Below are 27,991 nucleotides of genomic sequence, written 5' to 3'. Positions count from 1 at the left end.
AAAGGCATTATATACATAACTGATGCTCAATGAGCATTGTAAGGTACTGCAAACTTTACACAACTTTATTTCTTCATTTTCAGATCCTTCAGGCACCAATTTTATTTCTTCAGAAAAATGATTGTAACTTAAAGGAAAACTCCAGCATGAGTTGTCAAAGCAGCTTTTAGAAATACTTGTCACTCTTTCAGCGTCTCAGTCTGTGCAGCTGTCATTGCCATCTCTGGATGCTGCCATTTTAATGTCACCTTTTTGCTTTCCCTTCAGAATTTGTGGAGGAGCCAAAAAAAAAAAAAAAAAAGGAAAGTTTAAAAGTCCTGGAATGCCAAACCCAGCAGACTTCAATGATTGTGAGAGCTGCAGAGATTTGCACTAAAAAAAACATTTATCAGCAGTCAGTTGCAGGGAACAATTAGAAAAGCAAATATATGGAAGTGATTCTGAGTGTCACTGAGCAAGGCTCAGCGTTTTTATTCAGATGCCATGTCACTGTCCTCTGTTTACTGATATTCCTCTACTTGAAGTTTTTTCCACACTTAAATGCAAGATAGTTTGACTGAGATTGGGTTTAGAACTTGGTTAATCTTGTGCATACTACTGCATGGCTAGTTGCAGAGCAATTTGAAGTTAGTGCAGTTTAATTTAGTAAGGAATCATGAAGCCAATTCAATTTAAAACCATTAAAACAATTTTGGAGTGTCTGCCCAAGGGTTTTGCATGTTTTCACTAAATGAGTTTTAAAAATACATTTAGTTAAACTGATGGAACTTTAAGTATCAATAAAGGCTTTATCTTACAAACACTAATGCTTGTCTTCAACAAGTCCATGCATGTGCTTAGATGTCTGTCTCCAGGATCAGGGCTTTATTGGTTTTAGTATGTAAAAACAAGCTTGTTTTTTATATCTTCCAAAAGTTCACTTTTAAAGAATTATCTCCTTATTTTCCCTTTTGTTTTGTTGTTGTTGGGGGAGGGGGGAGGAGAGAAGAGGAGGGTTGAATTTTTGTTTTCCCGGACTAATTTTAGTGTACTGAAACCTCTATCTTGCTTCTCAATCACATGAGCTTGACTGGCACAAGTGGGCACAGTGCCCACCAACCTTTTCTCTCACAGTCCCACAGACACAGTGGAGGGAAACACTTGGGCAGAGCCTCCCCAAAAAGAGCACCACTGATTTATCCAAAAGATGATAAGATTAATTCATCTATTTCTCCTCAGTAAAACTTTTCTCTTTAGAATTTCCTTACAGCCCAATTAACCTAATGGCTGACTGGCAAAAACTTGGTAGTTTCTACATTTCATTTGTTCTTTCTCTCACCTGCTCAAGGTGTAACTTATTTTCTAGGACACATTTTCTGAGCCTGGGTCTACTGTGGGTGCACGGAGAGCAGCTCATGTGTGAGAAATATTGGGGACAAGGGAACCTGTAGCTCTGCTTTCACTTAGCTGCTCAGCAGCATCAGGCTGCAGGACACCTCCTGAGTTACTGAGGCCAGTGCTTTGTGGCTGCAAACAGTAACTACCTTGAAAGTCACTAGAGTTGGGGGGCAGGATTGATCCCCACTGCTAACCTTGTGAAGCCCAGAACAAATACCTAAGCTCAAGGTAACGCTGCGTACAACAGGATTGGATCCCCCTGGGTGCTCTCTAGCTGCAGCCACAGGGAAGCACCACCAGTAGCACCACAGCTTGGTACTTCGTGTCCATTTAAGGATAGAATTTGTTCTATTCTTCCTCATAACGAGGTGCAGTGACTAGACTAGACTGTATGTTGCATCATACTTTCTTCTATGGAGGGGCAGATGCAGCGTTACAAGAAAGGCTGAGCAGCCACATGACATGGGAAAGCTCCATTTCCTCAGCACCCCACAATTCCCTGAGCTCATTCTGAGTAATGGCCATCAGCTGGGCTTTGTGCATTGCCCTCCCCTGAACAAGGCTAGCTCCTGGTCCTGGGAGGCATCTGCATGCAAGTGGGATGCAAGTGAATGTAAATGGTTACTTTCCACTGGAGATGTTACTTTTTTCTCCTTCTTATCTGGAAGAACCTGACCGAAATGACACTGACATCTGTGGGAAAGGCTTCTACTCGCTAAAGGCAGATTTGGATGAATGCCTGAGAATTCCTGCCATGCTTTCTCAGACAAAGAGGTTGACCACATCCTTGCATCACACGAGCTGTTTGGTTCACAATACATCAACCAGTCTGTTAAATGGGCCAGCATGGACTGTTAGGAGAGGTGGAATGAGGGGGGGACTCAGGGGATCGAGTTATCATTTGGGCTATGACAATGCTTGTAAGACTCTGAGAGGCCTTGTTCCCCCATGCTCCAGTTTAAAATAGAGGCAGCAGTAGTCATGTATCCCACCCAAGTCAGTAGATTAAGGGCTGCTGAGTGGGTGTAGAGGGCTGCACAACAGGAGCACAGAGCTGTGAAGAGGGGAGAACAGCATGGGGCTCCTGGACATGGCTCAGCACCAGGTCTGAGCACTGTCCTTTTTTGTGCTGGTGCAGTTAAGCCCACTTGATACGAGTGTAAAGGAGTGCAGCAAAAGCAGCCACAGGGCTGTGATGCCACCTGATGCAAGTTCTCATGCTGTTTCCTTGGTGCCAGCTCTCTTCTGCTGTTTGATGCCCTGACCTTCTGACCTGAGCCCTGCACCGTTCTCCTCACGTCTTCCTGAACTGCTGTCTGCTTTGTTGCATTGTTTCCAAGAGAAAAGATTTTGGTACGAACAGAAGCAGTGTTTTTTCTCTTCCACCCTGAGCAATGAAGTCCTGCAGCAGTGGTGGCTTTTCATATGACCCCATCACCACTTCCAGAAGGCCTCCTTTAGTGGCTCACATTATGCACAAGCATTAAACTCATGTAAAGGGAATAAGAGGGAAAGGACACAAATACTATATTCTGCCTTGATTTCAGAGATCCACACTATCCATATCCCTCAAACCATCATGAGCAATACAGGAGCAGTCTCCACAAGCACACATAGTCCCAACCATGAACATAATTCTCTCTTTTATTCCTCATCACCATGGTACTGTATGCCACAGTCTTAAATGTTATTTATCTGCTCTTCAGCATTTCAAACTCATACTATGCTGGCTAAAAAAAAAATCCCATTTTTATCTCATCTGACTTGATATTCATCTGTCCCTCACTGATTTTTTTTTCTCCCCCTTTACCATCATTTTGGTTGGTAGTTTTTTTTTTTTTTTTTTTTTTACCTCAGAGAACATTGAGAACTCTGTCTCAAGGCTTCCAGATTAGACAGAAGACTGATAGGATAATGATGATAGTATGTTAAATGCTATCTATGTAAATCAGCTCTCTCCATCAATGGATACAAGATGCAGCTACATTAGATCCCTTTTTGACATACATTTTCATTTTTTAAGGAAGAGAATATTGGATTGTTATTAAGCTACTTTAGAAAAATCTTTGCATTACCAGGCACATTACTATTGTGCATAAAGTCATATTAAATTTTGGGATGATGTACAACATCATTTTCTTTTAAAGGCTGCTTTTAACCTCAAAGTATCTTCTTTTTAGCTTCTGCTGAGGGATTTGTTTATGATAACCAGTGACTGGGGGAGGGGGAAAAGGGTGGTTTTTATTAAGCTTCTTGTAGAAGATAAATCTGAATTTGCACCTCTGATAGGAAACTGGTCTGAGCTAAGGGAAGAAACTGCTGTTACATCTCATCAGTGTCAAATGCCTGGGAAAATAATGCAGCAGATAGCCTGAAAGTTAGGTTCAGATTGCCTTAGTCTCCATTGGAAGACAGCTGCAAAATCAAGACCCACTCATTGGAAATATGTCGCCTTCTAATCCTTCTCACTTTAACTTTTGTTTAAGAAAAAGGCTATTTTTTTTTTTTCTATTTGAACTGAGAGGTAGATGATGTAATATATTCCCACCAGTAACAAGGAGTAAAGTGATGAAAATCAGCTTTGCTTTATTCACATCCATAGAGACATGCTGATTTTCAATGGCAAAAGAACTTTGCAACTAAACATATAGCAATAAAATTATGGCTTACGCTAACTTGTGGAATTTCACCTCAAACGTAGGGTGGGTTTTGTTCACTAAGTTATGACAGAATGTACAGGCAACTCTTAATTTTTCAGTTATTTTTGGCTGTGGTTGCCCACATCAAACTACATCCATACCCTACAGTATTTTCCATGAACAACTGGTTTGGTGGAGCTGAAAGTTCTGCATTCTTTTTTCTAATAAAGGGTGAGGTTATTAGCATTTTCTCTGTGGGAGACATTAATAAGAGCAGTTTCCTCTATCCAGGAATCTTTTTTTCATAAAACCTGCATGCACTTCATATCTTTGAGACCTCAGCAGCTCTGACAAATTTTCTATGAAATTTGCTATTGCATCTTCAAGTTATTAAATGGGGACCTTCAGAGGTAAACACACACAGTTACACACTGTGATAAATTTCATTTCTTCATTAGAAGAGCAATAAGAGCACAGCAGAAAAACGTAGTGATACTGGTGATCAGAGAGGTGATTTCTGGCCTGATGGTGAGCTGAGAAGAGACACCACCAAATGGAAATAGAATATAAAGCATTCTGTCTCTAAGGCCAGCTCATATAAACAAGCTGAAGTCTCCCTGCATTTGTGAAACCAATGTCCACAAGTGTTAGGGCCTGGAGAAGAGGGGGGGCTATGCTAATCCAGGCCAGTGCTTTCACCTGGGAGGATGGGATGCTTTAACAGGGCTGTGCCTCAAAAAAAGCTGAGCTATGGGGGAAGTCCTGCAGAGATGGAGCAAGGAGTTCAGGTGGGTGATGGGTTGCAGGGAAGTGCCTTAGCACCAACACTTTTGGATGTAACGATTCTCCAGAAGGTCTTGTCTGCTGATATGCCCCACAAATCCCTTGCTTGGGGTTGGTGGAGGTTTGACTTCCTGTTTTGATTTTACTCAAAATAGCATGAACAATCTGTCAGTGAATAACAAGCAATTAAATAAAAAATATAAGGCACTTTAACACGTGCATGACACACGTTTGTGCACACTTGTGTGTATCCTTTGGTGTAAAGCCCTGTTTCCATTGTGATTGCACAGGTTCAGGTCTTGAATTCTAAGTTAAATTTTTCATGCATGTAAGATCTTCAAGTATACCTCAGGAATAGTGAACTGAATGCTAAGATGATCCTAGCAGTCAATATTACTTGTAGCTTTGTTGGAGATAGTCAAGAAAATTAAAAATTAGTATCTCCTCTAAGAAAGCAATTCCGAGCACTCAGTGCCCGGACTCCAACACAATCCTGCCCATTACAGCCGTGTATCCAGCTGTGTGCCTGGGTTGCTGCAGTGGGCAGGCAAACGTGCACTTAAACTGTGGGCCCACTGGTGCCTTTATGTCAGAGGGGATCAGAGATGGAGTCACTCTGAAGGCAAAAGTATTTTTCTTAACACGTCCTAAATGGCAAAACTCACATTGAATAATTTTGGTAATAAATGGCAACCTAAATATGTCAGGAATGATTTAGTACTCGTGAACCATGTAGCTGAAATGTAGATGAGGCTAATTAGCTGATTCCTCATCCCAGCCCCCCTTTCCTCTCTCCCCTTCTCCCCACCAAAATGTCGTCTTTTCTCTGCAGTTTTCGGAACATGCAGGATTGGGTTACAGCTTTGGCATTGCTCTTGTTATTTTGTCCATGTGTCCTACACTTAACACAAATAAGTAGAGACACAGGGCTGGAGAGCAAGGTAGGCAGCCAAATCCAGAGTGAGTAATGTCGGCGTCAAGGCGAAATGAGGTCAAAAAGAGCATTTGCAGGCAATGCTATGCAGAAAAGATGCTCGTGTGTAATGTGTAATGCACCTGCCGTTAGCTGCATGGGGCTCCCACACATTCCCCTGTTCGTGCAGAGGTGAAAAGGGATCAAAAATTCATTGCTGACAAGGAGAAATTTCTAATGTATCTGTCTGGACCCGAACTGCATTGTGCAGTTTGTGCTTCAGAAATGTGTGAATAATTAATTTTTGAGCTTGTTCACCATTTTAGGAGAACACAAACCAAGTTTTCTTCTGAAATAACTCTCAGTGCTGTCATCTCTTCTGAGAACTATCACTTTGAATTACACTAAACATGTTGCATCGTTTCTGTTTGGAAAAAAATAATGCATATATCTATATATAAAAAGTCGGGGTTTGAGCAAACTTGGTCTTGAGACCTTCCTGTTGAAACACAGAGCTATAACATTTCTTTTTTAAAGTGAAAAACTAAATAATTGGACTTTTTTCATTAGAAAAAAAAAATCCTTTATTTGGAACTATGTGGGAAACTCTTAATTGCATTTTTGGGTGAATGAACTAATTACCTGGAGGCTTGTTGCTGTCTTTGTAGCCAGAGGCTTCACCTGGCTTGTCTGGGGGTGATGAGAGCCTCAGGAAGGTGCTCAGGTGGGGCTGCAGACTCACAACCTCTGTATTGCTGTAGGATATTTTCAGTATGAGCATTATGCAGAAAGACTTGTCTGCAGTGACTTGCAGCACTGTGAAAGAGGCTCCATTTGGTACCTCTCCCCCAGAACTGGGCTGGAGTTATCTACACACCTTTCATCATCTCTTCTAGGTAAGGGAGGTAAAGCCAACTCCCTGAAAAAGATAGGGATTAAAAATGGGACAAGAAAGATCGTTCTTCTGGTGCATTGCATTTTTCCTTCTGTGAAATCTTCCTTTCAGATCTGACTCTTGCTTACCTGAGGTGAATGAGCAGTGCACAGATACAGCTTGATGCATTCATCATACAGATGTGTGGCAACCAGCAGCCACTGAATTTCTAGTGGCAAAGCTGCAGCAAGCCAAAGGAAACTCTACATCAAGTGGTACTTCATCTTTCTGAATACAGGCTATGCCTTGAGCCACAGCAGTGTGTTCTGTTGCTTCTCTCCAGGCTCTTGGGCCTGTTCTTCAGCTTGCTGGCAGAAGGGAGAAGGAGTGGAATGCCATCACAGGGTGCTAACTTGTATTCCCAAGCACAAGAACTGGCCTGGCTGAAGCATTTTGATGCATGAGAACAACAGGAAGCAACTCTTGCCAAGCAGCTGGCTGGCATAAGGAGGATCTCATGCTGGTTGGAGAACTTGGGAACAAATATTTGTTGTGTTAGCTCTACTGAGCTGCACAGCTGATCCCATGTTGGCCTCACTGCTTCCAGTTCAACAGGCTGAAGCAGAGCTGCTGGCCCAAAGTGAAACCTTTGTTGGAGATGGGACGTGTCAAAACTGTCCCACGTGGTCTAGGTGGAGAAGTAATGATATCACTGATGGTATTTACTCATGCAGACTTTGTGCAATGGGTGTGCAGAGCAGTGTGGGGTTTGTCCTGGCTGCCTGTCACCAGGAACTGCTGGTGGGACCCACCGCTGGGGTGCTTTAATAGACACTAATTAGAGAGAGCCACCAGCATCCATGCTCTGATGGCTTTAGCTCCTAAATCCTATAATCTGGGACAAGCTTCTATCCCAGGCTGTGGTACAGAGGAAGCACAGGCAGTGCAAAAGGTCTGACCATGAGACTTTAGCAACACACTGCTGCCTCCGTCTCCTGTGATCTGTGCCTTCGGAGCTGGGAGCCTTGAATGTAAACAGAAGTATATCAGCTGATCCTTCTCAGAGCATTGTTTGTTTGGGGTCATCTCCTTTTCAAGAACAGGATGTTTAAGGGGAAAAAATATATATAAAACTTATCCGTAATGGTCTTAATTGTAAGCCAGCTTTTATACTTTCAGATTGGAACCTAATTAATCATTGGCTGTACAGGGAATTGATTTATTGCTTTGTTGCTCTTTATTCATATAAATCTTTGATTTAGTGATTACTACTTTTTGATTTATCACTTACTACGCAAGTAATCAATATTTGTGATGAATGGATAAATTTAAGTACCACCCTCTTTGTAATATTATTTTATAAAGAATGTGGTCCATAAGATACATATTTCCAGTTTAAATGATTAGAAATAGACATTGAAAATATAACGTGCATCTCTTGACCCATGGCACTGTTTTTTGTGCTTTACAATGGTGTAAAGTAGAAGTAACCCTTTTGTACCCAATGCTGTAGTACTGGTAAAGAAGAATCAGGCATAGGGTCTGAGACAGAAAACATTCAGAGGGGGAAAGAACTTGTGCAAATAAAAAATAACTCTGAAAAGAGTTTTTGCTAAAGCCTTTATCATGACTGACCATTTACTAGTGTAAACTGGTATAGATCCTGGCCTAATTTTTGTTGCGTATCTCCTCCTTCAAAGTCCTTCAATGTGAATCTGATCTCAGGGATTATTACACAGGAGTCTGACTGTCTGCAGTCCTTCAGAATTACAAACTAATTGTGGGATAAGAGCTATATATAATTTACTAGCTATGGATTTGTTTTCCTGCTTTCAGAAGTCCTTTCTCCTCTCCACCCCCATCAGCTGAGCAGGACTTGGGTAAGAATGGGACCACAGTGGTGGTGACTCATCTACTTCCCAGTGCATGTTGTCACCCCATCCCCTGGAAAGGGGTTACCAGAGGGGAAGAGCCCTATTCTGTGGTCTGATCAGTTCAGAAGCCCTCTGGCAGTTCAGCATTTGAGAATACCTTTGATCTTATCCTATGAATGATGAGCAAATACTAGAATAAATAGAATCACCATGGCCTGCTTCTTCTTGCTCTGAGAGCAGCTGAAGTTGATGGAAGGATTCTTGCTGTCTCCAAAGGTTTCACGCTTGGGCTTCTTGCTTGCAAATGCTGTCTGGGAAGAGATGATTCCCCTCTGCTCTTTTCATTGCTACAGATAGATCCCAGCAAGGCACTACCCCATAAGAAATGACATTCACTTCCATTCTGTTTCTGGATTGTCTGTCTAATTAGAAGGTCTTCATGAGACCCTCTTAGTAGCTCTGGAGATCATGATTTTTATTGGGAATTAAGAGTGGTGGCATAAAGTACGTGGTGAAAATATGTGACCTCTCAGTTCTCCTGCAATGTTCTGTATTTGCCTTGAACTATTTTACCAAATAAATCGGAATGGCTTTTGATCTTTGCTATTCCAGACCTGAAATAGGTCACTACAACTCTTCTGGTGTTAAGACAGCTATGGAAAATTAACTAGCTGCTCACTTGAAAAGATGTGTGGTTTCTTGCTAGAGCATTGCATTAAAAAAATGGAATTTGTTTTTCTTTACTTTTTCCTACCTTTTATAGATGTTCAGCTAAAACCAGAGGAGTAGCAGTGAGAGGAAAGCTCCTTGTCTGCAGCAGGTTGAGACTCAGCTCTCCTGCTCCACGCAACTGGTGAGCCCAGCACGCCTGTTATTTATTTTGTTCTGGGGCACTGTCCAAGAGTTATCACCAATGTTCTTCAGATACTGATATATATTACATGTGCTTAGAGGAAACCCATTCATCTGTCCCTTGTCTCTCTCCCCCAGAGCCCGGATTTCCTTGATTGTAAAGCAAGATAAAGCTGCTATCTTGACTTTAAAGACTCTGGGAAGAAATATGTTCACGCTCTCCCTCTCTCCAGCATACTACACATCCCTCCTGTAATGGACGCTTTTTTTTTTTTCTCTCTCTCTAGCTTCCTCCATGCTTGTCTGAATGACAGAGTTTTCCAGCTGAAGAATTAAGAGCCTCTACTCTGTGGAGAAATGTTTCCCTCCCTTTCATTTTTGGATGGGGAAGGGAACAAGTCAGTGTCCCACTGGATTTGCCTCATCTCTCCCAGAGATGATGTCCTGCTGAGAAGCATTATTCTGGCACGTGAAGTGGTCAGGTTACAGCCCTGGCAGAAGTGTTGGGACAGCCAAGGTTTAGTTGTATTTGTGGTATCCTACAGGTTAAAAGATGACGGAAGAGGTCTGTGCTCCATTGCATCAGTGGCACAAAGCATGACAGCCACTGCTGTTGCTGGGCTAGAGAGCCACAGAAGTCTGCAGAGGTGGGGTTAAGGGAATTTTAAAAAGAAAATGAAAACAGAGCTAGAGAAGCTTTTGCAACTGGAAAAAAAACATAATAAATCCATGAGCTATGCATAGCCCTGGGGGCTTTGTGACCATGAGCAGGCATGAGGGAATGACTTGAACTTAACCAAAGTCGTTAATTACCTGGCTGAGATCAAAAGCATAAGTAAGGGAGTATATTTACGATGCACCTTACAGGATATGTTTCAACTTTCTAGATTTTTTTTATTAATTGGTTTGATTAAATAGATTTAAAGAGCCTGGGCAGAGGCTCCTAAATCATACTCCATATTGATCTAATGAAATACTCAATAAATTTACTAATATGGCTCCTTTGCTTTGTGCAGTCTGAAAGGAAATGCCACTCTAAATGGCGATAACTCAATGTGGAGCCTCAGTGGTGACTCATGGCGAGCAGGGAGGATGTTGGGAAAATCCTCAGCAATTTGCAGGAGGGCTCTGAGTTTTCTGTCAGTTCCGGGCTCCTGCTCTGCCCCATATCCGGCTCTTGTACCAATTTTCCATTGTATTGACTGGCTTTTTCTCTGACTTGCCCATTGCATTGGTATTCACCAACTTGCTGAAGTGTGTGATTGTTGAATATACAACTCAGCTGAGACCTCCCAGAGCAGAACTGTATTTCAGAGGTCTCTGCTTTATAAATACACCACACAATGTGTGGTCTAAATAAAATAAATCCTACTTTGCTCAGGGTAGATCTAATGTAGAAAAATGTATGATGTTTATTCCCTCTTGATGCAATAAATTGAGAATGACTGGATGAAAAGTTTAGTTTTTCACCATTCACTTAATATAGATGAAAATCAAGAGTCTGGGCAAGGACAAGCCCAGAACAGAAGGCTGTTACCATGCAGATTCTTCTGGCTATGATTTTTCTGGCTGGAATCACAGCCATCTCTGTGCATTGCTATCCCCTTGCAGATCTGTCGGCTTTTCTGAGCAGTACTCAGCTGTCTGTATAGGCAAACATTGGATGTTTTTTCTGCCTAGATGATGGTTGGACTAGATGATCTTAGTGGTCTCTTCCAACCCTAATGATTCTATGATTCTAAGTCAGCTATTTTCCAAAGGCTATTAAGGTGGTGGAAGATGCTGTAGCTCACCCTAGCTCTGCTTTGCTGGGATGCGTTGATGCAGCCAGGGATCTGCAGGATGGTGGCCATGTGCCAGGTTTACCTGTGCAGAGCTCTGCAGTTTGGGGCTGTTTCACCATGCAATTACGGGACTTCCCAGCAGTTTGTGTGAACAACAGTTGTTTCTGGCAAATGTCAGGGATTTCATTCATACATAGATTGTGTCGTGTAGGAATAGTCTTAGTAGTCATTCTAATATTGGCATCTGGATGAGGTGCTATGAGATATGGCTTAGTAGCTTAGTGGGTAGTAATGGTGATGGGAGGACAGTTGGACTGGATGATCTTGTAGGTCCTTTCCAACCTTGTGATTCTATGGTCCCAGTGTTCAGCCTTCTCTTGTTTTGAATTTATTAATTGAAATACACATTTATGAACACTGTGCCTCAAAGCCAATGTAAGGTGTGAGAGCTCTCCCCATATATTAAGGAGTTTGTTCAAGTCCCTTCAGAATACATAATTTCTTTCTTATTATTTTTATCATCTTTTTTCTCTTTTTCTCTCTCATTATTTTCCACTTTTTCCCTCCTTTTTTTTTTTCTTTCTTTTTTTCTTATTCCTGGGATGCAATTGATTTTTAACTATAAACATAAATCCTAGAGAAGAGATCCTGCTGGTGGTGTACTTACCAATGGCTGTGAAAATCAGAACCAGAGAGAGACAGGAAAGGAGGAAGATGGCAAAGACAAATATATTTGGAAACAGCTAACGGAGAAACAAATTAAAAATACTCATTGAGTAAAAACAAAACAAACAAAAGAGGCTCCCCTCTGAAGAACATAACCTCAAACCTTTTGTCTGTCTTTATTGCATCTGCATCCCCGGATCTTGGGAACTGCTTGTAACTTTTGCCTAGTAGAAAATAACCCCTGACATTAAAGAAAAAAGTCCCAGCTTTCCTGGTCTCATACAGCCCATGGTCCTACCCTTTAAAAAGATGTGTATTTGTGGTATATTGTGATGCATCTCAAATTCTGAGTGAAAATGAAAAAGGGTGAACCGAATCTCACTGAAAAGACAGCTTAAGACCATAGCTTTGTTGGGGGCAATGTGAGAAAAAAGCATACCCAAGCCTACCTCTGCTTGCACTGCTCTGGTGATTGTAGTGGACACAAGAGGTAAACACAATGAAAGAGTTGGTGAAGTTATCAGATTTCTGCATGGAAAAGTAAAGTAGTAGTAGGATGCTCTAGCTGTCATCTCAGGGTGTGTGACTGCTGTGTGTGTCACCAAGGGGTGTAACACCTGGGTGGTGAGGTCCTGAGGTATTCACCAACTGCCTGCAAAAGGAGCCAAGAGCTGTAATCGACTTACCCATGTGCTGGCTCCTGCTGCTCACTAATGAGGGCAGACAATAAAACAGCACACTTTAAATTCAGTCAGACTGAGATATTTACCTATAGCCAGTGAATCTCTAATCAAAATCAAAGCAAAGCCAGAACAAATGATCTTGTTAGCATTTTTCGCTGTTGGCAACTGGAGAAATGTCACTTTTTGCCTGCGGAAGTTTTGGTAGCTTTGCCATGAATGAGAAATCTATTGTACCATCTACATCCCTAAACATTTAGTTCCAGGTATTCAATTGTAGCACTGGTGATGATATAACAATTATCTATTAATTTATGCAGAAAAAGGAACTGACAGGATGGGGCAGACCAGTCCTGAGCTCAGTGTGTAACACAGCTGGCCATGTCCTAGCGCTTTTCAGTCTCTTTTGATGTGTGGATTTCTCTTCTTCCTTTCCTTTCTTCCCTTCTTCCTTTCTTCCTTTCACAAATGAGTTGTTCTACTGTTTCTACAATAAATTTAAGCCAAATGGCAGTAGACTTATTTATCTTAGCTGAGATGGCACTATTGCTACAAGAGCTTTTTAGTTTGCAGACCATTGCAAGGAGAAATAGAAAGGTTAAAACTCACCTGGAAGGTGGTGAAGGTGTATGAAGTGGCATGGACTTGGGAAACCCCAAAACCTGGGTTAAAGCAGCAAGAAATAGTCCATGTGCACAACAGCGCTGGCATTCACAGCTATGGCTGAATCCTAAACTCACCTGAAAGATCTTCAGCCTTGCAGCCATTTGCTACCAGAGGAGAGCAACTTCTTTAGATAGAGCCAATGAAACCAATAACCATGGAAGGGGTTTCTAAAAAGGTGATGCCAAATCCCAGTGCCTCTGTTCACGATGTCAGTGCAACAAACATAGCAACTTTGTGTGTTTAATTCACATCTCTTCTACGACTTGTAAACATGCAAAGAAGAGCAGAAGCGGTAGTGACCACTTTGCTGTAGCTATGATGTGCTCGTGTCCTGTAATGAGAGCAACAACTTCTCCAAAATTTGAGAATGCTGCATTTAAAGCAGCTCTTTCAAGCAGGATTCTGCCCACTCCTCAGTGCTGAGCCTGCTCACAGAGGCCCAAAGTCCACGCCAAGTTGTTTTCTTCCTAGATGAAGCCCCGTTTGTATTATTTGCCCAACCCTGGAATCAGTGCATGGCTAAATGTTCCATGTTCTATATATTTTAAATAGCACCACTGATATAACGGACTTTTGGAATAACATTAACATCTGGGCTGACCCAACCTCCCTACCAGGTTTCAGCCTGATGTTAATTAAAACAGGCAAGTTATAAACCCCAGGAAATGGCAACTGACCCTTGACTATGAATGTAACACTGTAATAATGTGCAGTAAAATAGAGGCATAGTCCAATTGCTGTCCAGCTCACTCCTACAGCAGTGCTCTTTCTTTCTCACCACTACCCTCCCTTGCTCTGAGAAGTGAGGCCATTACCTCACTGGCCCCTTTTCTGGGTTGCTGTCTGGTTTTTGGGACAACTGGTGACAAGGAGGCAGCCCAGGCTCTGAGAAAATTGTCCCGGCATGAGAGAAGAAGCTGCTGCTTGGAAATCTGAGATCAGTTCCTGATCATGTTTGATTGCCAGAGGCTCTTGTGATGTTAGGAGACTCCTGTCCTTGTCAGGACGGAGTTAAGGCAGCTCTAGTAGGTTGTTGGGAAGTGAAAGTGGGCCTCTTCTTCCAGGTAACGGTGAAAGGACGAGAGGGAATTGCCTCAAGTTGAGCCAGAGGGGGTTCAGGTTGGATATTAGGAAAAACAATTTCTCTGAAGGAGTTGGGCTGGAACGGGCTGCCCACAAAGGTGTGGTGCAGTGACCGTCCCTGGAGCAGTTCAAGAAACGTGTAGATATGGCATTTAGGGACACAGTTTAGTGCAGAATATTGGTGGTAGGTAGACGGTTGATGACCTTAGAGGTCTTTTTCAACCTGAATGATTCTAATATTGGATAAAACATGGAGTATTATTTTTCATTTCCTCTCCATATTCCCTATGGCACCAGCTGGATGCGAGGACAGTGGATGAATGAATGGATGCATGCAAACCCTACAGTGCTGGGCAGGAAGGTTTGCTCTGTGCCATCTCTGTCTGTAGCAGCAAGAGGGAGCATTTTATTTGCAGTATCCATCACCGGCTTTGTCTGGGGGGAGCACAGGTGCTGGAGGGTGAGCCAGGCTGCAGCTGGGAGCGAGTGGTGAGATGGGGTCAGGGAAGTGCTGCAGAAACCTCCTGGACACATCCCTCACTGATCGCGCATCAGATGTGAGTTGGAAGTAATTAAAGGAACATTTCTGTTGTTGTTGGAAAATGTGGTGCTGTTGAAATTGGAGTGTATCCTCTCAAGATGTTGCTTTGTGTTAAACTATGAATAAAAAATAACAAATAAAAAAAAAACACTCACAAAACAAAACAAAATGAGCAAACCCCACATCCAAAGGGCTCGTTGCTGTGCAAACCCCTCTGAATAGATGCTACAGGTTTCAGTTCCCAGAGAATATGTCCCACTGTTTGTAAACAAATTAAGGCAGCTTTTGAGCAAATACATTTTATCTTCTCTGGGAGCTGAAGGAACCAGGATATGAGCCTACGAAAGGCTGGGTTGTAATGGATACACCCTGCCCCTTCTCTCTTTGAGGCATGGGAAAGGTCAACTTTTGTCCTCTAAAATGTGTCACTGCTATAAATATGACTGCATAATTTATTGCAAATTGTTTAGCAAATTTATTGCAAACTATTAATAAACCTCCTTGAAACAGCACAATGAGCGCGTGCAGTAAACAAGGAAAATATTTGCTTGATTCAAACCACATTGGACGATGTTAAATTGATATTGAATAGATACATTTTGAAGGCCCGAAGGGATGAGTGCAACCCGCGACCGGATGCTGCATCGCTCGCCCTGAGCACACATGTCAGAAAATGTCGAGGAAGTGACCAAACCTTTTTGTCAATGGCTTAAAGCTGAGATAAGCCTCGAGTGTTTAAATTGGCAATTCTAATAGCTACCTGAATCCAATTCAATTCACAGCAGCTTGGCTTGTAAGGCAATCGGTGATACAGTGTTAATGCCAACTAATCTGATAAAAATTGACACAATGACAACGTTGGGCCATTAGTTACCAGCAGTTTTTATGCCTGTGTAAATCCATCGTGTTTTACAAGGTACGGTGGATTCTGGGAGCTGGGGGATCTTTTTTGTTTGTTTGTTTTGTTAGAACCGTGGAAATAAAGTGATTTTGCCATTGAAACAAACTCATCCTCTTCCCATGTGCGCTGCCTCTGAGCGCGAGAGTGTTAAATGGCAAAATTCATCACAACTAATTTCTATTTGCCATCTATTAGGCTACATTGTTTTGTCCTCAACGTCAGGTTAAATAATGAACCTCTCAGAATAGAGTAAATTAACCTCCACTTTATGTTCATGTCATTGTCAAATGGAAACATCACTTGTACAAATGAAAAAGATTCATTAGTAAAGCTAATGCATAGGCTCCACTCCAGTAAATGATAAGAGCGATTGAGGCCTTGTCATAATGCAGTGTCGAACCGCTGGCTTGTTATTTATGATGCCTGCCATAATCTTTGGAGATTATTTTCAGCAATGGTAATTAGCACACAATGCATCAGGAACAATTATGGAACAATGTCTTAGCTTGACAGGTATGCCACCCTGCTGCAGGCGAGCTATGATCCATGAGAAATTCAATCAAATCTGCATGCTGCAGGGAGTTTATTAATATTTCTCCTTCCGAGGCAGTTTGAAAGGCAGCTATGCTTGACTGGCCACCCAAAAATACTTAGCAGTGCGATATGAGTGTGCTCCTTGTTAACACACGCCTATCTGCACAGAGCCTTCCTGTGCACTTATGGACGACTTAAATAATATCTGTGAGTTTGATGTTTACTAGGTGGAGAGAAAATTGCTGCCTCTCCTTACCAGCCACTGGGCCTCATTCAGGGCAAGCTGTTGCTAAAGGAGCTCTGTAACGAAGTGGCAAATTCCTGTGCTGACACAAATGCTGTATGTATGCTAGAAGCAGTGGGACTATGCTGATTTACAACTCTTACATTCCAGCTTAGGAATCAAAGTGTCCCTGATGAAGGCAATTTTCCATTGAACAGCATGAACGCAGCAGTGCAGCCATTTCTTGTTTCAGGCTTCCAAACAATCTATGTGATGCTCCCATGGGCATCAATAATGCATAGGGCAGGGATGTGGGTGACGAGAACTGCATGTGAATGGTGAGCCAGGTGTCGAAGAAAATGATCTTCCTTGGAGCAGTGGTGGTCATTGGGATCCTCAGGCACAATTAGGATGGACTAAGAGGAGTGTTCTTCCCAGCTGGCTTTTGAGAGAAAGCTCGGGGGGAAGAACTGGGCCTCAGCTGGGCAGTTTCCTAAAGGCTAAAGCATATTCCAGCATACATCGAGTTCCCCATTTCTGATGCTGGCTGGAGTTACAAATAGCAGGAGCTCTGATTCGTCTCGCTGAGTCAGTGTGCCTGAATGGATGGCTATGGATGGACGCTAAAAGACAGACCAGGCTTCCCCTTCCTGGTCCTCTGCAGATACCCAGCCATCATCTGCAAATGGAAACCTCATCAGTGCAGTACACAGCACTTCCTAACATGACAAATACAGAGATCAACTTAAACCTGTGAGTCTCAGCCAAAAAAAGTCAGGGTTTATGGATAGCAGGCAGGGTGTGGTGGTCATAGTCAATACTTGATGTGACTTAGTGAGGGTAGCTCACCAGCAAGAATTAAGCAGGACAGGGCAGCTTTTTATGGCAACTTGCAAATTCCTGAGAGCCAGGACCAGCCATCTGCAGTAGCTGTTGGTGTCAGTAGCTGGAGAAAACTGCAGCTGATCTGCCATGAGCAATTATTTTCCAAAGGGCTGTAGAACTGCTGCCACGTGGCTGTTCATCTTGCACCCACCTGAGCTGATGTGAAAATTTGGCACACTGTGGTTGGGAAGCCCCTTGCAGTGGGGACATAGCTTCTGCGGCTTTAAGTTGTTTTCATATCTGCTCAGTAATACCACTGGTATCTTAAAGAAAACTTAATAGCAACTTAAAAATTGTCTTTCACTTTTCCCTGCAGTCATAGACCTTCTAGCCTACTTCTTGACCTTCTCAAGCACACATAGCAGAAATGTATGAGAAATGGGGCCAAGCTGAGGTGAGGAGGCACACAGACTGGCATTCAGAATTACCCTTGTTTCAATCTGTACTGAAAAAATAAAACTACAAATCCAGAGAGAACCTTGGCCAGGTCTTACAGGATTTTGGCTCTTATGGGACTTTGGCTTCATGTTTTCTAAGTATGCAGATTAAGAGACATTCCCGAGAAACACTGATTAACATCTTTGGTTACTAATAGACTGGAATATACTTCATCATCCTCATTTAATAAAAATACATCAGTCTGCTTCTTTCTAAATACAGAAGTGGAAGTGCGAACTGCATGCTTCTGTCCATTCTGCATCACTATTAATGATTTATCACTATCATCCTTTAATAGGCTTATATCATGATTAGAATTTCTTTTGTTCTTAATAAAGCTTAAGGATCATTAAGAAAGAGAATTCATGTGCACGTGTCAGTGGGTGAAGAGACGTCCTTAAAACAGAGGGATAGTTCTGGGTGGATAGTGGGAGTGTGGGAGGGACGGCTGGTTGCATTTAGCAGCTCTGACCATATTATAAAATCATCAGTCAGAATGGAATTGTTTCTTTTTGTTTATTTTAACATTATTTTCCATGGGGACTGCTGCTAGGGGCTGAAAGGCATGTCTAAGTTGTTGGGGTTTTTTTCTTCTTTTTCCTAATGCAAACATTGTTTGGTATTTCTGTTGCACACAAGCTCTTTCCTTCCTCTTGTTTGGTATTTAAATGTATGGACGGCTTGTGATTAGGAGCAGGTGGAGGGAGAGAGCAGGACAAAGTGATTTTAAGTCACTCCTCTTTTGTGCCACCATCTGTTCCTGAGCTGGAGTGAAACTGAATGCACAAAAAACTGATCAGCACCATAACTTTTCCAAAGAAAATGAGGATGATCAGGAGAATCCCAAGGGACACAGGCCTGATGGGAGAGGTCACACCCTCCTCCTCTATACCCTGACAGATTGCTGCGCTGCTTTTCTGCTCGGAACAGACAAGCCGCCATTTATTAATTATGGGTTGTTCGGCTGCTGAACCTAAAAATCAGGACCTCCTGTGCTTGATGCTGTATTAACACAGGGCTCAGAAGCAGGCATTGGCCCTAAAGACCTTACAGTTTGCATGTAAGAATAACGAAAACAGATGGATACAACAAACTGACTGCAGGAGCATGAAGTAACCATGAGACAATTATGATCCGTTAAACTATTCAGGTCAGGAAATGCACTGCAATACTATCCTCAATTGAAACACTAGAAGGATGCTAAATGTGCAGAGGGCAGAGTGTAATGATTAGATTTGGGACGATGGATTGAATGTTCTATTGCAGAGATTGCCACAAGATTTTTAATGACCAGTCGTGATTGTGGCTTGTGCTTTCCATGCTACCCAAGGGAAGTGCATCTACAGCCACTTTATACCTTCTTGATGTGCACCTTGCAATGTCCTGGACGGCTGGTATATAATAGCTACATTAATTTTGATGTCTCATGATGCTGTGGACATGGCACCTAGCATGGTGCTTGCTCCCACCCCAAATCTGGTGCAATGGCAACGAAGTGGCCCTCTTCTACTCCTGCACCACCTGGTGCCGATTGCTTGTGACTTTGCCACGACTTCATTTTTTCTTCCAAAAGTTGAGGGGAAGTGGAGAAATTCAAAATCTATAGTTTCTACACCAGCAAAGTGCCCGCCTGTTGCTGAAAGAGCTTGACTTGACTGTGGAGTTCATTGCACTTGTACTCATCTTCTGTAGGTATCTGACTTGGCTGCAACCTGTTGTAGCTCTCTGGAGTTTTATGTCTTTCAGTCAGAGACTTGGAATCTTCAGACTCCATGTTGGTCCACACCACCCAACCTTCACAAAAACTGTTAAGTACTTCATACAAGTATTTTCTTTTTAACAATTCCAGCCAAAGATGCTGAGTTAAAGACCAAGCTAATTTCATATGCTTCTCCAACACCCCATTATTACATTTATGACATATTTTTCTGTTTAGAGTGATGATTTTTTCCAGATGCCCACACATCTAAAACTACCTAATGAGATTTCCACAGATGTAGAGCTGAAAACCATCTATGGTATTTTTATTTTTCTCTCTTAGTGACGGTGCTTTCCAAGAGCAACTTCTCCCGTATAAAGCACTAGGAACAGCTGAATGTCTATCAGATTTATAGACAGAAGAGCTTGTTCATTGGAAGGCAGGTCTTGTGATTGAATCTTGGCTTTTCTGCCACTTGATTTGAAATCATATTTATTTTCTGGTTCTTTGGTGTTTGTCGAGATTTAGAGATCAAATTGCAGAGCCAGAGTTTAGGATGCAAGAAGTGCTAGGAAGGCTTCATAGCTGCTCTCTACAGGAACACCACCTTTTTACATACAGTGTACTTGCAGCTTTGCACATTGCAAAGGAGGTATTATTGACCATGTTTTACTTTGGGAAAAAACAGGAACAGACAGATGAAATGACTTAGCCAGGGTCACCCAGAGAGGATGCAGCAGACCTCAGAAGTACACAGGACTCCTCTGTGCTGCTCAGGAAATATGGGAACAATTCACCACCCACACAGCCTTTGCTTCTTGCTACTGCAATTGGAAGCCTGGAGCATGTCCTTGTAGAATTAGTGGAAATGGCAGTACTGCCCTGTGGGTGAATCTCACTCTTTTCTCCATGAGTGGGAGAAGCCTACATGTCCCTGAAAACAGTTGATGCCTTCTCTGTCTTGTGTTCTTGTCCTCTGGGGGAACAGTGATGATGAATGGTTGGTTCCAAGTGGATTCTCCTCGTCTTTACTTCCTGCTCTTCTTCCCTTTCCCGGTATGTCTGAGGAGGGAATACCAGGTGACAAGTGTTACCCCACCAGATGGTGGTCATGGTACAAGGTCATGTAGGGTCTTCAAAGCAAAACCTCTCTGTTTTGATGTAACACAGTGGTTTTTTGATCTAAGCCCTAGCAAGGGAGGATGTTTATCTCCATACCGGAAGGTCATTTTCACTACTGTTCTTCAATTCTTTTTTTTCCTGATGCAGCTGATGGGATGCGTAGTTTGTTCAGGATCAGGAAAGGCACATGAGGGCCGTTCCTCTAGTGAATATTGAATAATGCAAGGAAAGGATCCTCTGTTACTCTGTCTGGCATTGGGGTTACTGCCTTGGGTGTCATGCCCAGGATGCTGGGAAGTACGAAAACTGTTAAGCTTTTATTGGTTGGCTATCTACTGCTTCACTGCAACCCTCCTGCTTTCACACAGAACAATTATTGTATTATTTCCGCAAAGAATGACCTCTATTACGCTTAAAATAAATTGCAGCATTGTCTGGAAATATTTAAGCTGAATCTCTCTCACTCTTGGAAGAGCAGAACACCCACAACCAAGGAAGGGAGGCCGGGCTGTTCCAGCACTGAACTCAGCCTTGCAGATGTCTGTCACCTGTTTCTAAGGAAATGTGCAAGTGTTTGGGAAAGAGCTGGGCTTCGTTGTTATTGTGGGAATCTGAAACCACTTTGAACTTTGCCCTTCTATCCCCTTTCCAATTTTTTTTTTTTTTTTTTTTTTTTTTTTTTTTTTGTTGTTGTTGTTGAAGAGAAATCACTAAGCTCATATTCTCTAACTGGTTTGCACTAAGAGCTCTATTCTGCAAAATGCCAAGTGATCTCAACTGTTGCCCAAGCTCAAGTTGCTAAGGATGTTGCCAGAACTGAGTCGAGAGAATCAGATTTGGGCCACAAGTGAGGAAGTCAACCTCCAGCTCATGTTAACTGATCTCTTCAGGCAATGGCTCTTGGCTGGTGAAGGGTATCCTTTGGCACCACAAATGGTATTGCCACACAAGAGCAGTTGTACCTGGAGCAGCTTTTCATCTGTAGGGCCTGCATCTCTTGCCCTGGTAGGTGGTGTGCTGAGCAGGAAGGCAATGGAGAGTGCTCTGCTGGTGGGGCAGCTAGCCAAAAAATTCCACCGCCCTCCCTGAGAAAGCCAAAGGCTGGATGCCTGCCAAATGAGTGGAAATCTCATGCTCTGATTCTGACCCCCATCTTAGAATCATAGAATCATTAAGGTTGGAAAAGATTTCTAAGATCCTCTAGTCCAACCATCCACCTACCACCAATGTTGCCCACTAACCATGTCCATCATGCCACATTTGCACATTTTTTGAATGGAAAAATTTCCATCAAAAGTGACTCCACCACCTCCCTGGGCAGCCTGTTCCAGAGGGGATCATTTTCTTTATGAATAGACAAAAGCTATGCTACACCATCACTAAAATCCCAGTCCTCCACTCCACTAGCTTGGCAGGTCTCTGTGATTCTCAGAAATGCGAATAGGAGAAAGACTTAGGAAGTAGAAAATGTGGTGTGATGCTTGTCATGAAGAATCTTCCCCAACTCCTGCTACTGATACGAAGGAGTCCGCCCGGCTCAGCCCCAGCACAACTGTGTCTTGGAGAAGCTGCTTTCCAGGCCCCAGATGGTGTGGGAAGAACTCAGCTCACTCCACCCCTTCCTGGGAAACCAAAGCTGAGAGTTGGATGTTGTTTTACAAGAGAGGTGCCCCACATCTGGAGTGACCTCATGGACACCGAATTTAATAAATTAAGAGCGGGATCAGGACAGTCATTCAGATGTATTGGGTGGGGCTGCCAGCTGAGATCATTTTGGATCCAGAAGCAGGTTCATGTCCCAGCTAACAAAAGAAGTATTGGTTTACTTGGATCTAAAACTGGCTTGAATATCTGCCTACCACTCACTCAATAGAATGTTTTAGTGCTAGAAACCATCTTGAAGAGGGTGTAAATACTGTGCACCTTTGCATTTAGTGTAATAAAACGGTTCCTGGTCAGCTACCCTGTCAGTGAAGAATTATGCATCCACCGCTTTGCATGATTAATCAGATGTCAGGATGTATGTGCACTCCCAGCATATCATCCCATGGCAGGCAGCAGCGCATTTACAAATGCAGAAAAAAAAAAGAAAAGAAAAGAAAAAAAAAAGCAATAATAGGAAAAAGAATTATTTTTATGTGTACTTGTCTTAAGACATATTTTTCCATTCAGTAATTTGAAAAAAATACCCATCTGGAAAAAATCATATTATGGACAAGGCGTGTCATGACATTTACTGCAAATATTTTTGCTGCTAGTATCAAAACCAGCTCTTTGCTCTATCAAGGGCTGAATATTCATATACACATAAATGTTCAGTAAATAAAAGGGCCTCTGCAGAAACTCAACGCTGGGTGATCCTGTACTCTCAGCATTCACATTTTCATTTGTTTATACTTCTCTCAAAACCGTATTTTTTTGCATCTCAGATGTAAGTGCCTGTAGCTCCTTTCTAGTAAACGGCACTACTGTAGAATAAGTCCTGATGTTCATAAAGGTATCAGGATGTTTTGAGGTCATGAGCATAAATGAGTCAAATTTTCCAAAAGGAGAAGATTAACAATCATGGGCAACCCAGTTCCGCCAGCAAAAGAATTGAAACACATGCCGTGTACACCAGGTTCTGGGAGGCAGCAGGCAAGGAGCCCAAATGGCTCCTGTCATCTTCTACCTTGTCTGGAGCCTCATCACAACACAGCCCTCTGCAAACCAGCAGCTCTTATGCCCTGAAAAGGAAAACGGAAGCCGGGTGTCAGCAGCTGCATCGTGATGGCAGAAGGAAGGAAACAATATCTTTGGCCGACAGAACAAGGACAGGGCAATGGTGACACTGACAGCCAGATGTTCCCAGGTGCAGGTATGCAGATGCACAGGTTTCCTTGGGGCCAACCTCTGCAGGTCAAGAGGTTATGGGCTGTGATGCCCCCTGCCGCTTGTAGCAACACCATTCAGCACAGGAACTGTACAAACACCTGGACATCATAGGCAACAAAGGTCCCTCTAAAAATATAATCAAAAATATTAAATAAAACTACAGAAACCACAGGATAGTATTTATATATTTCTCTTTTTAATTATTTTTCATTGCGTGTTATTAGGCATTTAAAGCCTAAACTATTCTTTTTTCTTTCTTTTTTTTTTTTGGTGCATGTTTTGAGCAGAGCTTACTATTTTACAGAGAATATGTACATTGCAAATATTACAGCTACTTTAAAATATGTTGCTGTTTAACATCTCCTGAACACTGTTTCTTAAAGTGCCTTCAGAAAACCCAGGCAGCAGCCAAGCACTGAGTAAGACTTCTGCTTAGTAGACTGAACAACTGTGGGTATACCAAAATCTCCTTGAGATGGGAACATGGGGACTCCTACTCACACCATGTTACTGCTTTGACAGAATGGAAGTGAGGTCCTTTCTATGGGAGGAGGGTCAGCTGAAATGAATCTCCTTAACAAAAATCAATACCCCAAAATTTGAAATCAGTTGATGGAACTATCTGCAATTCAACTTGCTTATTAACAGACCCAACCAATCAGCTCTATGTGCTCCCTGTTGCTAAGTTGCCTCCACAAACAAATTGATTAATTGATTTTTATTTTTTTTCCCAAGGCCTTTTAGTGTATATATGAGTCAGGCAGCTATGATTTCATTTTGCTTGTCTACTCAGCACTGGCTTTATATATCAGTTTATAATCCCAGTTCTTCATCTCATAGATCAACAGTGTCATCTGCAAACTGACAGACAGAGAGGTGGACCCAAAGAAAAACTTCAGTTCCCCAGGAAGATGAGAGAAGGGGGGGCTGGATGTCAGTATGAGGCTGGAAACCACCCACCCCTTCCATGAATTGGGAGAACTTGGGCCAGAACCCATCCTTATGGCTTCAGGTTTGAGTTGAAACTCAGAAATAAATGAATAACAATTTGGATTTTTCTTCTAGTTGATTCTGACAGATCTTGACTGAAAATCTGTTTGAACAGGCTAATATTAATCTATTTTTGTAGTTTAGGCCAAATTCCAGTGAGAACAACTTCTGAGATTTTAGAGATATCACACAGCTCTACGTTTCTGTTTGCTTTTAAGTCTTGTTTAATTTCACCTTTCCAGAAAGGCTGCCTTTGCAGATACTTGTGGTGTCCTTATAACTGGACCTGCTTAAAGCTGAGTCTGCTTTGTTCTGTGTGTTCCTGCCTGAGAATTCACCATCGTGATTCTGAAACTGTGCTCCAAACGGCAGGGAAAAAGGCTGCCAATGTCAGCCCACTGCAGTTTCAGAAAAGAGGAATATTTCCTCCAGTACACAAACAAAATTAAACAAACAAATCATGGGAAAAGATGGAAAAAGAGGGAAAGTTGAACCTTTGTGGGGTTAGCAATAAAAAAGGAGAGACAACAGGTCAGGTCTGGAGCTGACATAGCCAGAAAGGAGTGAGAGCAACCATTTATGCTTCATTGTAAATAGAGGAAAAAAACCTATTTTTTAAATGGAAATGGAAATACAGGATGGGCACTGTGACCCACAGTTGCCTCATATCGGTGCTGAGACAAGGGGAGGCATTCAATACCTTTTATAAATTTCTTAAACCCAATTTCTCTTTTGAGTGTGCTATGTGATGGGCTGTCTTCAGAGGTAAGAGAAGCATTTTGCTGAATGGCTTTAGAGGTTTGTTGTCATTAGAATAGCATTCGATTCCTTTAAAATGGAGGTTCTCTGGGCTGTTATTTATTTGTTTACTTAATTAGTGCTAGCTGTATTAAATGAATCTCCAGTCTAAAAGCTGAAAGGAAAGCAGTTATGTTCTAGGACATAGCTATTGTTATACCAATGTGAGTGGCAATTCCTCCTGTAGAAACGTATGAATTTACTGCTGGCATGTGTCTTGGCAGCAGGCTAATGGGGGAATGCATCAGTGGAAATTGATGGTATTTTTAGGAGACTGGTGAGATGGGCTTCTCTACTGGATGTCCGAGTAAAGAGATCAAAACCCAAATGTTCCAGCCAAAGTCTGAAGGGCTTTTAATTGTAAAAACATGTAATTTCTGTATTGGGCTGCAAGCAAAAATTGGGGGATCCATGGGGTTTTGACAGTTAAAACCAGCAGTTTCAATTTCTTAATAGTTTATGTGCTGATGCTTCACTTCAGATACTTCTTTCCTTTCTTTCCTCTTTTACTCCATTTAGAAGAAGCAACTGGAAAATGCAGTAGTATCTGTTTTGTTTAGGAATGGTCCCTCTCTATCTTTTTTCTTTTTTTTTTTCCATAACTCTTCAATTGTACACAAACAGAAAAGCAGTGAAACGAAAGCTAGGAAAAAAAGGTAGTTAAACCATAGAGGAAAAAATTGTGGAATTGTCACTCATTTCATCACACTCAGTGGTAAAACGTAGTGAAAAAGAGCAAAAAAAGTAAAAGCCTTAAAAAATAACTCCAGATATTTCTATGTGAAAAGTTTTGGATGAAAGACCATGATATTTTTTCAGTCTTCTTTTTAGATTTGTTTAAATCACTTATAGTGCTATTAAGTTAACTTGGAAACATGAGTGTTAGAGTCAAGAGGTTCAAAATTTGACCTTTTCAACAGAGAATTGAATTTCCAGAAGGATTTCATGGTTTCTGGTAGACAAAGATTGATGTTTTTGGGAGTCCAGGCTTGGACTAAGTTTGGGTTTTGAAGCTGAAAACTAGCAAACATTATTTCTGTTGATTTTTGGCTTCACAGCAGCAAACATCTGATCCATTCTCTCAGTTTCCAAAAGCATCACAAATAATTGTTGCTTTAATAAGCTGTTGGTCCTTTTCCCATTTTAGGTTAGGTGCAAAAGCAAAACATCAGTGGCTAATTTGGGTCTTGGGATTTCATCCTGAACTTATCCCAACATTCCGAAGTGTTAATCTTCAGACATTTGGCTTTTACCTATCTCCAGTCAAAATATGTTTTGCATGACTTCATCACTTAACTGCCTTCAATTTACTTAGCTAATTGTTTGTTTCTTCCTTTATTCTCAAAGTAATTAAAAGTTAATTCTCTCCATAGATGAAACAATACTCTGAAGCAGAAAAAACATATTTTATTACTACCAAGGATTCTGTTATTGATTCTAACAGTACAATTATGCATATCTTCAAGGTGATTCAAAGTAATGATGTCCTTTCTCTGTAGATTTGATGTCTCACCAAACATTTATTGAATATTTCACCTAAGAAAAAGGACGGACTAAAGCTTTGTGCTGTAGTGAATGTGAGTATTACTTCAGCTTTATATATCAGCAAACAAGAGCCTAATATTGCCAAGGGAGATCTATAAATGTTGTCTTGGCATCCCTATATCCAGCCAAAGGATGGTGGGCCACAGCACTTGGGACAGTGCTGATGTCTGGATCCCATGAGCTGGGACAGCCCTGGGCTGTGCGCCAGTTCATACAGCAAGAAGGATCCCAGAGCAGAATGCAAAAGAAAGGTGACAGACCCATGTATATTTAGGGAAGGAAAAGATCCTCAAATTAACACCCATCCTTTGGATGGTTGACAGCATCAGATCATCAGCAGGATATGGCTTATCCCTACTGCTGCATGATGCAGCTCTGGCTTTCCCTGGTACTTGCTATGTTGGTTTTTTTCCCCCCTCTTGACACTTTGACCCTCATATACATATCTTTGCTATACTAGAAATTTCTTTTATGTATCAAAGAAAGGAGCCTTAAAAGGTCCCTCCAAATGCCAGAACCTCAGAAACAGTGGAGAAATGTAGCGTGACATTCAAGTTTAGGCATGTTTTTTCCTTTGACTGCATTTATTTTCATCTCTAGAGGAAAGAGGGACCTTTCAATACCAGTCTTGTAGAGTGTTCACTTGCTTTTTAGAGGTAGGGTACTAATTCTGCCACCCCCAAGAGTCAATGACCTCTATCCCTCAAAAATCAGACAGACAAAAACACCCATCGTCATTAATCTTAAACTTTATCTCTAATTATTGCGTCAACAAAACAACCTTTTCTTATGCCACCCTTTGATACGCTGGACATATGTCAGAAAGACATGGGCCAACCATATCTTATCTTACATTCAGAAGAGTTATCCAGAAATGTACCTTCATTACTGCGACAGTCATGTCAAAAAGAATCGATTTATTGTCAACGCATCTAACCCTAACAACGTTAATGGACTCTTCAGAGATCCTCTCCTTCTCATTTGTTTCCTGCATGCCTATCAAAGAGACAAAGCAAGATAGTTACCAAGCTCTGGGGAGTGATGTGTGTATGTATTAAGAGAGTCCATGACAGCTCCTTGGGCTGCCTATAATGAAGTGAGGTGGGGGTGCAAGAGGAGGAATTGGGACGAGGTTCCTCCAGCTCTAGGACAGACCTAGAGCAGAACTTCAGCTTTCTCTGCTGCTAGATTTTCTGTAACTTCAACAGTACTTTTGGGAATTAGTTAACGATGAGGTTGGTTGCTCTATA

At 42.0% G+C, this 27,991-nt stretch overlaps 1 long non-coding RNA gene across 24 annotated transcripts in view; it reads left to right on the top strand.

Annotated features, from left to right (window-relative positions):
• LOC104913264 (uncharacterized) overlaps nucleotides 1–27,991 on the top strand; it is a 351,168-nt gene that overhangs the window by 121,091 nt on the left and 202,086 nt on the right. For 21 of the 24 annotated variants that reach the window (XR_014886512.1, XR_014886494.1, XR_014886495.1 and 18 more), the window contains exon 4: nucleotides 26,696–26,773. The exons of 1 other annotated variant lie outside the window; for it this stretch is intronic. This is a non-coding gene — a long non-coding RNA (uncharacterized LOC104913264). Of the gene's footprint in view, nucleotides 1–9,223; nucleotides 9,314–26,695; nucleotides 26,774–27,991 lie in introns of all 24 variants that reach the window. 2 more of the 24 variants (XR_014886510.1, XR_014886515.1) reach the window with 1 other exon arrangement.

This window comes from Meleagris gallopavo, chromosome 15, assembly GCF_905368555.1.
Source record: "Meleagris gallopavo chromosome 15, MGAL_WU_HG_1.1, whole genome shotgun sequence".
Taxonomy (NCBI): Eukaryota; Metazoa; Chordata; class Aves; order Galliformes; family Phasianidae; genus Meleagris; species Meleagris gallopavo.
The sequence above is the reverse complement of the archived record's forward strand: the minus strand, read 5'-3'. Positions and strand labels throughout refer to the sequence as shown.